Below are 10,789 nucleotides of genomic sequence, written 5' to 3'. Positions count from 1 at the left end.
CATTAGATCCACTGCAGGCATGGCCTCCGCCTGCCCTGTAACAATTCTTTGATTTTGTGATTGTTTATTGTTGAAAGGCTGTTTGCCAAATGGCTGACTCCTGCAGCTGTTTCTTGCATTATGACATCAATAGGAGCCACCTCACAGATTGGAGAGCCACAATTTGGGCGGCACGGTAACTCAGTGGTTACTACTGCTGCCTCACATCACCTGAGCTTGATTCCAGCCTCAGGTGACTGTCTGTGTGGAGTTTGCACGTTCTCCCTGTGTCGACGTGGATTTCTTCTGGGTGTTCCAAAGATGTGCAGATTAGGTGGATTGGCCATGTTAAATTGCCCAGAGTGTCCAAGCATCTGCATGCAAGGTGAATTAGCCATGGCAAATGGGGAGTTGTGTGATGGAATATGAGTCTGTGTAGGATGACCTTCAGAAGGTCAGTGCAGACTCGTAGGCCAAATGGCCTCTTTCTGTACTGTAGGGATTGTATGATTGTATTCTTGATCTGAAGTGACTTCACTCTTTTATTTCAGTAAATAATGGATCCTTGTTTTACTAAACTCAAAACAGAACTGGTTCATTGCATCACATGATACCATTTTAAAATACTGCAGTCTAGTCAGCAACTCTGCCATCCCATTAATCTGTTTGACCTGTGCACAAGCCCTTTATAGGGAAGTGATTCAAATGAAAATAGGAATATTTGCAAGTAAAATGTAAGTTAATTTGCAACTGGGCTTTAGCAAGGGATCTGAATTTAATGGGAGATGCTCGGTCAGGTTTGGAAATACTTTGCTCATTGAAATTTGAGTGAGGCTGAAAAGGTTTGGCTTTTAATAATTGAATTAATTTCTCAAATAAGGGGTCTGGCATTATGAAAGTCGCTAAAATCAACTTAAATTTCTGGCAGCAATGTTCTGGAACCTGAAGTGTCTTTGCCTCCCACCATCCAGCCAATCATCTTGTGCCAGATCATCCACACAATCTGTATACCTGTTTATTGCTGTATGTTCTTTCCTTGATAGAAGTTTGTATAATAAATGGATGCATAGAATCCTTTTCCCAGGGTTGAAACATCTAATACTAAAGGACATGCATTCAAAGTAAGAGGTGGAAAAGTTCAAAGGAGATGTGAGGGGCAAGTTTTCTATGTGGTAGATGCCTGGAATGTGCTGCCAGGGCTGGTGGTGGAGGCAGGTATGATAGGGCCATTTTTAAGGGGCTTTTAGATAAGCACATGAATATGTAAGGAATGGAGGGGTATGGACCATGGGCAGGAAGAAGCGATTAGTTTAATTTGGCATCATATTTGGGACAACATCGTGGGAAAAGGGTTGGTTCCTGTGCTGTACTATATCTGTGTTGTCCGTAACCAGGGTAAAACGATTCACTGGGCTCACATCTTGGCCCAGGAGTAATTGGGCCTTCATTCCTGAGTCAAGAGAAACAGGTAATCTCTCTTTAGGTTGGCTGAGGTAGGCATGCAGGCTCCAACGGCCAGAGTTTCAAAGAATTAGAGATAAAAAAAACTGTAGCTGCTGGAATCCTAAGTAGAGGAGCAGGAGGCTGGAACAACACAGCAAGCCAGGCAGCATCAGGAGGTGAAGAAATCAACCCTTCTTTAGGAATGGAGATGGGTGTAGGGAGAGCTGCAGATAAAGAGGGGGAGGGTTTGGGTGGAAAGGGGGCAGAATGGTGAGATTGTGATAGGTATGATCTGATTGGTCGATGGGAGGAATAAATCTGGTTGGTAGCTGGAAGCAAGGGGGGAGGCAAGGACTGGAAGGGCCATTCCCTTTGCCACTCCTTAGTACATGCCACACTCCCCACCAATCTCCCCGGTACCTTCCCCTGCAACTGTAAAAGATGCAAAACCTGCCAGCATATCACTAACGTCACCTACATCCATGACTCCAAACAGTCAGGTGAAACAGAGGTTCACCTGCCTCTCCTTCAACTTACTTTACTGTATCTGCTGCACCCGATGTGGTTTTCTCTACATTGCTGACACCAAACATGAACTAAGGGAATATTTCACCAATCATCTCAACCAGGCCTGTAAAGGCCAGCCTGAACTTCTGATCACAACCCATTTCAATTCCCCTTCCTATTCCTTTACTCACATGTCTATCCTCAGCCTCCTCCATTGCCACAGTGAATCAGACCACAAATTGGAAGAACAACACCTCATCTTCCGCTTGGGCAGCCTACAGCCCAGAGGGCTCAACATAGAGTTCTCCAATTTCAAATAACCTTCCCACTCATCCCTGGACTCTGTTTCCAGTCCCGCCTCCTTCCTTCCATCCCTCCATCTGACCCTTGCTTCCAGCTACCAACTGGATTCATTCCTCCCATTGACCAACCAGGTCACACCCATCACCTGTGTTTGCCTCTTCCTACCTCACCACTCCACCCCTCTCCCCACCCAAAATCCTCCCTCTTTTATCTGCAGCTCCCCTGACCCCCACCTCCATTCCAGAAGGGTTATATCCGAAACATTGACTTCTCCAATTCCTGATGTTGCCTGGCTAGCTGTGTTCTTCCAGCCTCCTGCTTGTCTACTATAGTTTCAAAGAGTAGCAGGGAAGTTGTCCCAGTGCCAGTGAATGATTACAGCCACTGAAGGAGGCCGTTCAACCTGTCTTAGCTAAGATTTTCCTCTGCAAGAACAACTCCCCCAGTACGAGACCCCAATTTTTTCCACATCACCTTGCAGGTTTTTCCTACTCAGATAATGATCCAAGGCCCTTTTTAGTTATTCTCCAATCAACCTGTTCAGGGATTTTATTACACATCTAGCAGGTGGGACTTGAATCCAGGTCTCCTGGCTCAGAGGGAGGGTCACTACCACTGTGCCACAAGAGCTGCAATTCCCTTTTAAACACCACGATTGAATATCGTGGCCCATATACAATCTTGAACCAGTAATCAAAATTGGGTTGTTTGGTCAATCATTCATTTGCAATTTGGGAGCCTGTACAAATGGGCTGCCTTGTTGACTTTCATTTACAATAGTGACATTATGTCACAAGTAATTTATTGCTGTAAATTGATTTGGAACATCCCAAGTCTGTGAAATTTTATGTAAATGCTTTGCCTTGCTGGTGCTCACCTTCCCAAAAGTTTCTTGAATGTAGACAAATCTGCTGAGGTCTCTTCAACAGCATCCTTTAGGAGACACACTGGCATATATCCTTACTAACACAGGACTATTGCAGGGAGGCTGATGCTATAGAAAATAATCAAAAAGGCAAATGGAATACTGGCTTTTTTATCTAGAGAATGGAGTCCAAGGATGGAGAAGTTATGCTGCAGTTATACAAAACCCTGGTCAGACCCTACTCAGCATTGAGAGCAGATCTGGGCACCACGTCTTAGGAATGATTTATTGACCATTGAGGGAGTGTAGCATGGGTTTACATGAATGATACTTGGCCTTCAGGGACTAAGTTATGAGGAGAGATTATACGAATTAGGTTTGTTTTCTCTTGAATTTAGAAGCATATTAACAGGAAAAGACAAGGTTGATAAAGATAAATCATAAATAGGTTGTGAGTTAGAACTTGGGAGCGTACCTGAGAATTAGGGCTAGATCATTCAGGAGAGATGTTAAGAAGCACTTCTTCACACAATCACTGGTAGATGTTTGGAACTCCTTCCACAAAGTGCAGTGGATGGAAGGTCAGTGGTTAATTTTAAATCTAAGGTAGGTAAATTTTTGTTAAGAGAGGGTATTAAGGGATATGGGCCAAAGGTAGGTATGCAACGTTAGACGACAGATCAGACATGATCTTATGGAATGGCGGAACAAGCTTGAGGGACTGAATGACCTACTCCTGTTCCTCTGTCAGCTGCTGTCCAGTTCATGCTCAGCTCAAAGGAATTTCAAACTTTTCCCATGATGTGGCTCAGCAAATTTACATATCAAGCTGAAGGATAATTCTGCCTTTAAATGCAGGCTGATCTGCTTGAAATGTTAAATGGCAATTAACATAATACATGCTCAGTTTCAAAGGTCAGAAAGCTGGCTTGTAATTAATTCCAATTTTCCCTACAAGCATTCACGAATCACCCGTGGAAATTGATGGGCAGATTTGGATTGAGTGCAATGTAATGGTTTACTGTTAAAAAGTTGCTCTAAGGTCAAAGTGACCGCAGTCTACAATGTGCTAGCTGTGTATACTTTGTCCAGGAGTTGCTGTAAATTGACAGCTCCTGCGCAGTCTGGGGTAGGTACAAGTACTGACAGGTTGCTCCTTAGGTTAATGACTGCCAAGGTCTACAGTGTGACATACTTTCCTGGACTGTACGATCACACTTGTGTGGCAAGAACTAATGGTAATGGAGTCAATTACATTCTTACACCTAAAGTACAGCTCACAAATTTGGCCCAAAAGGGCACTGCTGATATTTTTGCTGTACATGAACCTCCTCCCGCCTCACTTTAATCTCAGCTGGTTAGCAGACTTTTCCATTCTTTTAAGAAAACAAAGAACTGTGGGTACTGAAGGTCTGAAACAAAAACAGATATTGTTGGAGAACTGTGCAGGTCTGGCACCATCTGTGGAGGAAAAAACAGAATTAATGTTCGCCAGAACTTTCTATGGAGAGAAAGCAGAGTCAATATTTTCAATCCAGCGACCCTTCTTAAGAACTTTCTCCAGCAATTTCTGTTACTGCTTTCTATTCCTTTCTCTGTTAATGTACTTACCTGTTCTGTTAAAGACCTCTGCTCTATTCAACTCAATTACACACATTATAGGGAGTTCCACATGTTCACCAATGGATAACACATTTCTTTTGAATTCCCTACTGGATTTACTAATTATGATCTTGGTATGGCCTCTGGTTTTATTTGCCATGTATGATTGCAGTTTCAGATTGATTTTGGGGTGCAGCTAACACTATACGGATTCCATTAGGAAAAAGAGAAATTTCATTTATATGTAGTATTTCATGATCCACCCCAAAATGCTGCACAGCTCTCTAGCAACTAATTGGACGTCAAATATTTATCAGAATATTTCTGTCAAAATAACAGGTCCACAATATTTTAAAAAGGGAGAAAGGCTGGGATGGGAAATCACAGACCGGTTAGCTTGACCTCAGTCATGGGTAAGATTTTGGAGTCCATTGTGAAGGATGAGATTTCTGAATACTTGGAAATGCATTGTAAATTAGGGCTGAGTCAGCATGGTTTCGTCAAGGGGAAGTCATGCCTGACAAATCTGTTAGAATTCTTTGAGGAGGTAATGAACAGGTTACTAAGAAGAGCCAATGGATGTTATCGATCTGGACTTCCAAGAAGGCCTTTGACAAGGTGCCGCACAGAAGGCTGCTGAGAAGATAAGAAGGGTTACACCCGGAAACGTCAACGTCTCCACCTCCTGATGCTGCCTGGCTTGCTGTGTTCTTCCAGCCTCCTGTCTGTCTCTATTGAGGAAGATACGGGCTCGTGGTGTTAGAGGCAAGGTACTAGCATGGATAGAAGATTGGCTGTCTGGCAGAGAGTGGGGATAAAAGGATCCTTCTCAGGATGCAGCCGGTGACTAGTGGTGTTCCACAAGGGTGACTGTTGGGATGACAACTTTTCACTTCATACGTTTAATGATTTAGATGAAGGAACTGAGGGCATCCTAGCTACATTTGTAGATAATACAAAGATAGGTGGAGGGACGGGTAGTATCGAGGCAGGGAGTCTGCAGAATTTAGACAGGTTAGGAGAGTGGGCAAAGTAGCATATGGAGTACAACATGGGAAAAGTGGGGTCATACACTTTGGTAAGTAGAATAGAGGCATGACTGTTTTCTAAATGGGGAGAAAATTCAGAAATCTGAAGTACAAAGAGACTTGGGTGTTCTGGTCCAGGATTCTCTTAAGCTAAACTTGCAGGTTGAGTCAGTAGTCAGAAAGGTAAATAAGTGTAGGTATTTACTTCGAGAGGACTATAATATAAAAGTAGGGATGTACTTCTGAGGCTTTATAATGCTCTGGTCAGACCAGATATAGAGTATTGTGAGCAATTTTGGGCCCCACACCTCAGGAAGAATGTACTGGCCTTGGAGTGGGTTCAGAGGAGGTTCATGAGAATGAACTCAGGAATGAAAGGCTTAATCCATGAGGAACATTTGAGGACTATGGGTCTGTACTTGATGGAATTTAGAAGGATGAGGGGGATCTAATTGAGACTTACAGAGTACTGTACAGCCTGGACAGTGTGGACATTGGGAAGACATTTCCATTGGCAGGAGAGACTAGGACTCAAGAACACAGCCTTAAAGGGAAGATTCTTTAGAACAGAGATAAGGTGAAACTTCTTCAGCCAGAGAGTGGTGTATCTATAGAATTTACTGCCACAGAAGGCTGTGGGAGCCAGGCCATTGAGTATATTCAAGATAGAGATAGATAGGTTTTTGATTGTCAAGGAGATCAAGGGCTATGGGGAGAAAGCAGGAGAATGGGGTTGAGAAACTTATCAGACATGACTGAATGGTGGAGCAGACCTGGTGGGCTGAATGGCCTAATTTCTGCTCCTATGTCTTACGGTATTATGTTATATTTTTAAATTTATTTTTTCTCCAAAAAAAAGCAGAAACCAACAGCAGCTGGAACACACTAACTGTGGTCCAACCAACATAGAGTCAGTCCCCTAATCTGAGGGGATTCTAAATCTCCTGGTTAATTTTTATTACTTTTTACCCCCACTCTGCCACCTAACTGCGGTCGTGCTTATATTTTCCCCAGCACCCATGTTGTGTGTGTGAGACACAGTGAAACACAACAGGTGGACAAATCTTTACTCAATTTCCACCAGCAGGAAGAAAGCAAACACAAGGGTGGCCAGTGACAAGCAATGCCCTTCTCATCAAAGAACAATGCTGTGTGATCAAAAACAGTGAAGGGAAAGGCAGGGAATTAAATCAAAATAAAGTTGGAGGGAGAAATAAAGCACTCCACTCCCTGCAGTGCCCATCTCTTCCTGAACAGCTCGAGGGAATTGGTAGACACCGCGTGTTCCTTCTCCAGGGACACCCAGGCTCTGACATAACCGAGGAAGAGGGGCAGGGAATCGGCCATCATGGCCCGCTGCCTGGACCTGTTTATGACCAGTTTGACCAGGCCCAGGAGCAGATCCATGAGGAGATCCTCTGACCTACCCTCCCCCCTCCACACTGGGTGCCAAAGATCAGGAGGGTGGTTAGCAGCAGCAGTCTAATACAGAGTCCGCCGTGATATGTCCCTGAGGGGGACAAAACTAAACTTCCAAAGGCTCAGGTTGTGGAGCACAGGCTCCTGCAGGAAGTATGGGACCTTGGGGCTAATGTGAAATTCCGTCCAGGCAGAGGTAAGTGCACAGGGGAATTCCACTGCACACCTGAGCATCCTCGAACTGGTGCACTATGTCGGGTCTGAGCACTGCCGTCTTGCCACTCAAACCTAAAAGGAATGCCTAGCTCATGATTATTTATCATTGTGAATAAGTTGACCTCCTGTGGCATTGATGATTGGGAGTCAGAGGATGTGGAGAAAGTGAGGACTGCAGATGCTGGAGATCAGAGCTGAAAATGTGTTGCTGGAAAAGCGCAGCAGGTCAGGCAGCATCCACGGAACAGGAGAATCGACGTTTCGGGCATAAGCCCTTCATTCCTGAAGATGTGCTTATGCCCGAAACGTCGATTCTCCTGTTCCTTGGATGCTGCCTGACCTGCTGCGCATTTCCAGCAACACATTTTCAAGTCAGAGGATGTGTTAAACCAGTGATTTTAAACTACTTTCCAAAACAACACAATTAGGCAGCACAGTGGTTAGCATTGCTGCCTCACAGTGCCAGATGTCTGGGTTCAATTCCAGTCTTGGGTGACTGTCCGTGTGGAGTTTGCACATTCTCTCTGTGTTTGTGTGGGTTTCCTCCCACAGTCCAAAGATTTGCAGGTTAGTTGAATTGGCCATGCTAAATTTCCCATAATAGGTTCAGGGATGTGTAGGTTAGGTGTATTAGTCAGGGGAAATGTAAAGTCATGGGAATGGGTCTGGATGGGATACTCAGAGAGTTGGTGTGGACTTGTTGGGCCAAATGGCCTGTTTCCACATTTAGGGATTCTATGAGCATGTTAACACTTGGAAACTAATACAACCCCAGAACCAAAACAATAAAACAGCTTAGTAACTTCCAGTTCATTATGATTAAAGTTTGACAACATTGGTCAACATATCTGAAAACAAGCAAAGAAAATCCAGGGCCCTGTCAGTCACTAAATTTAGGTTGAAACTTTATTGCTGGAACAGCACAGCAGGTCAGGCAGCATCCAGGGAACAGGAGATTCGACGTTTCGGGCACAGGCCCTTCTTCAGGAATGAGCAGAGAGTGTTCAGCAGGAGAAGATAAAAGGTAGGGAGGAGGGAAATTTACTAAATTTAGTCACTAAATTTACACCTGTCTCCATCACTACTGCTACAAGACACTAATCTGGAAACTTTTGATGTGGTTATCTTGATACATTGTTAGGTCACAGCAAGCCTGGTCAAAGTGTCCCAATATCAGGTGTTTGTCTGCATTTGATTACTTCCCACTGGTAGGATAGGGATGAGAATGGAGAAGAGGTCATTGGAATCACAAAAAGCTAGCATCCAAATTCAGTGAGTAATAAGGAAAGCAAATTGATAGTTGACCTTTAATTCAAAGAGAATGGAATAGGTAGAACAGCATCTCATTTTCCACTTGGGACTCTGCAGTCTTTGGGCCTCAATATTCAGTTCAATAGTTTTGAGGCGAGCACCTTCTCCTGTGACCATACCCCAAGCCCCACGCACCAGGCCTTGTCATCATATGGGCTGCTATCACAACCAACCCATTGTCAACTATTAAAGGACCCCATTAGCACCAATTGATCCTCCCAGGCTGATCTTTACCCCCTCCTTTGTCTGTCCAACTGTTGTTCTCTCGCTCTCTGGGTTCGATCTCCATCTATTTTTCAACTCCTCCTCTCTCCCTATCTTCAGCATATATATCCACCCTTTCCTCGCTTCAATCAGTTTTGAAGAAGTGTCACCAGACCTGAAGTGTTAACTCTACTTTCCCTTCACACAAGCTGCCAGACCTGCTGAGCGTTCCCAGCAATTTCTGTTTTTGTTTTCGATTTTCAGCATCCACAGATCTTTGTTTTTTCTGAATAAAAGTAGGGAGGTTTTGCTGGAATACTGTGAATAGTTTTCGGCCCCTTATCTAAGAAAAGATACACTGACATTGAAGACAGTCCAGAGAAGGTTCACATGACTAATATCAGAGACTGTTTAATGAGGAGAGGTTGAGTGGGTTCTGCCTGTACTCACTGGAATTTAGAAGAATGAGAGGTAACCTTCTTGAAACATACAAGATTCTTAGGAACCTTTACAGGGTAGATGCAGAGAGGTTACTTCTGGGAGAATCTAGGACAAGAGTGCACTATCTCAGAATAAGTAGTCACATATTTAAATCAGAGCTGAGAAGGTATTTATTCCCTCAGAAGATGATGAGTTTGTGGAATTTCTTTTAATATTTTAATACCTGGAAGTTCCATGAAAGGAACTGGTTTTAATAAGACAACAAAACACTGATGTAAATGGCTGCAATAATCAGCTGACCACTGAGATTATCTAATCTTCATGAAATGGGGAATAAACAAGATCATCTGATCTAGAATTTATATTTCATCAAATGATATTTGGAAAGGCAAGGACTGACTAGGGACAATTAACATGACCCCGAGGGTGGGAAATCACATCTCATGAACTTGACTGAGATTTTTGAAGAAATAACGAAAAGGATTGATGAGGGCAGAACAGTGGAAGTGATCTATATGGACTTCAGTAAGACATTCGACAAGGTTCCTTATGGTAGACTGGTTAGCAAGGTAGATCACACGGAGAAGGAGAACTCACCATTTGAATACAGAACTGGCTTGAAGGTAGAAGACAAAGGGTGGTGGTGGAGGGTTGCTTTTCAGACTGGAGGCCTGTGACCAGTGGTGTGCCACAAGGATCAGTGCGGGGTCCACTGCCTTTTGTCATTTATATAAATGATTTGAATGTGAACATAGGAGGTATAGTTAGGAAGTTTGAAGATGACACCAAAATTGGAGGTATAATGGACAGCAAAGAACGTTACCTCAGAGTACAACAGGATCTTGATCAAATGGGCCAATGGGCTGAGAATTGGCAGATGGAATTTAATGTAGAAAAATGTGACATTCTGCATTTTGGAAATATAAATCAGGACAGGAGTTATACACTTAATGTTAAGGTCCTGTGGAGTGTTGCTGAACAAAGAGACCTTGGAGTGCAGGGTCATAGTTCCTTGAATGTGGAGCCGCAGATGCGATAGTGAAGAAGGTGTTTGGTATGCTTTTCCTTATTGGTCAGAGCATTGAGTATAGGAGTTGAGAGGTCATGTTTCAGCTGTACAGGATGTTGGTTAGGCCACTTTTGGAATATTGTATGCAGTTCTGCTCTCCATCCTATCGGAATGATGTTGTGAAACTTGAAAGGGTTGGGAAAAAGGATAACAAGGATTTTACTGGGGTTGGAAGATTTGTGCTATTGTGAGAGGCTGAATAGGCTAGGGCTGTTTTCCCTGGAGCGTCGAAGGCTGAGGGGTGACTTCATAGAGGTTTATAAAATCATGAGAGGCGTGGATGGGATAAATAGACAAGGTCTTTTTCCTGTGGTGGTGGAGTCCAGAACTAGAGGGCAAAGATTTAGGGTGAGCGAGGAAAGATTTAAAAGGGACCTAAGGGGCAACCTTTTCACGCAAGGG

The sequence above is a fragment of the Chiloscyllium plagiosum genome, chromosome 31, assembly GCF_004010195.1.
Source record: "Chiloscyllium plagiosum isolate BGI_BamShark_2017 chromosome 31, ASM401019v2, whole genome shotgun sequence".
Lineage (NCBI taxonomy): Eukaryota > Metazoa > Chordata > Chondrichthyes > Orectolobiformes > Hemiscylliidae > Chiloscyllium > Chiloscyllium plagiosum.
Note: the sequence above shows the minus strand (reverse complement) of the source record.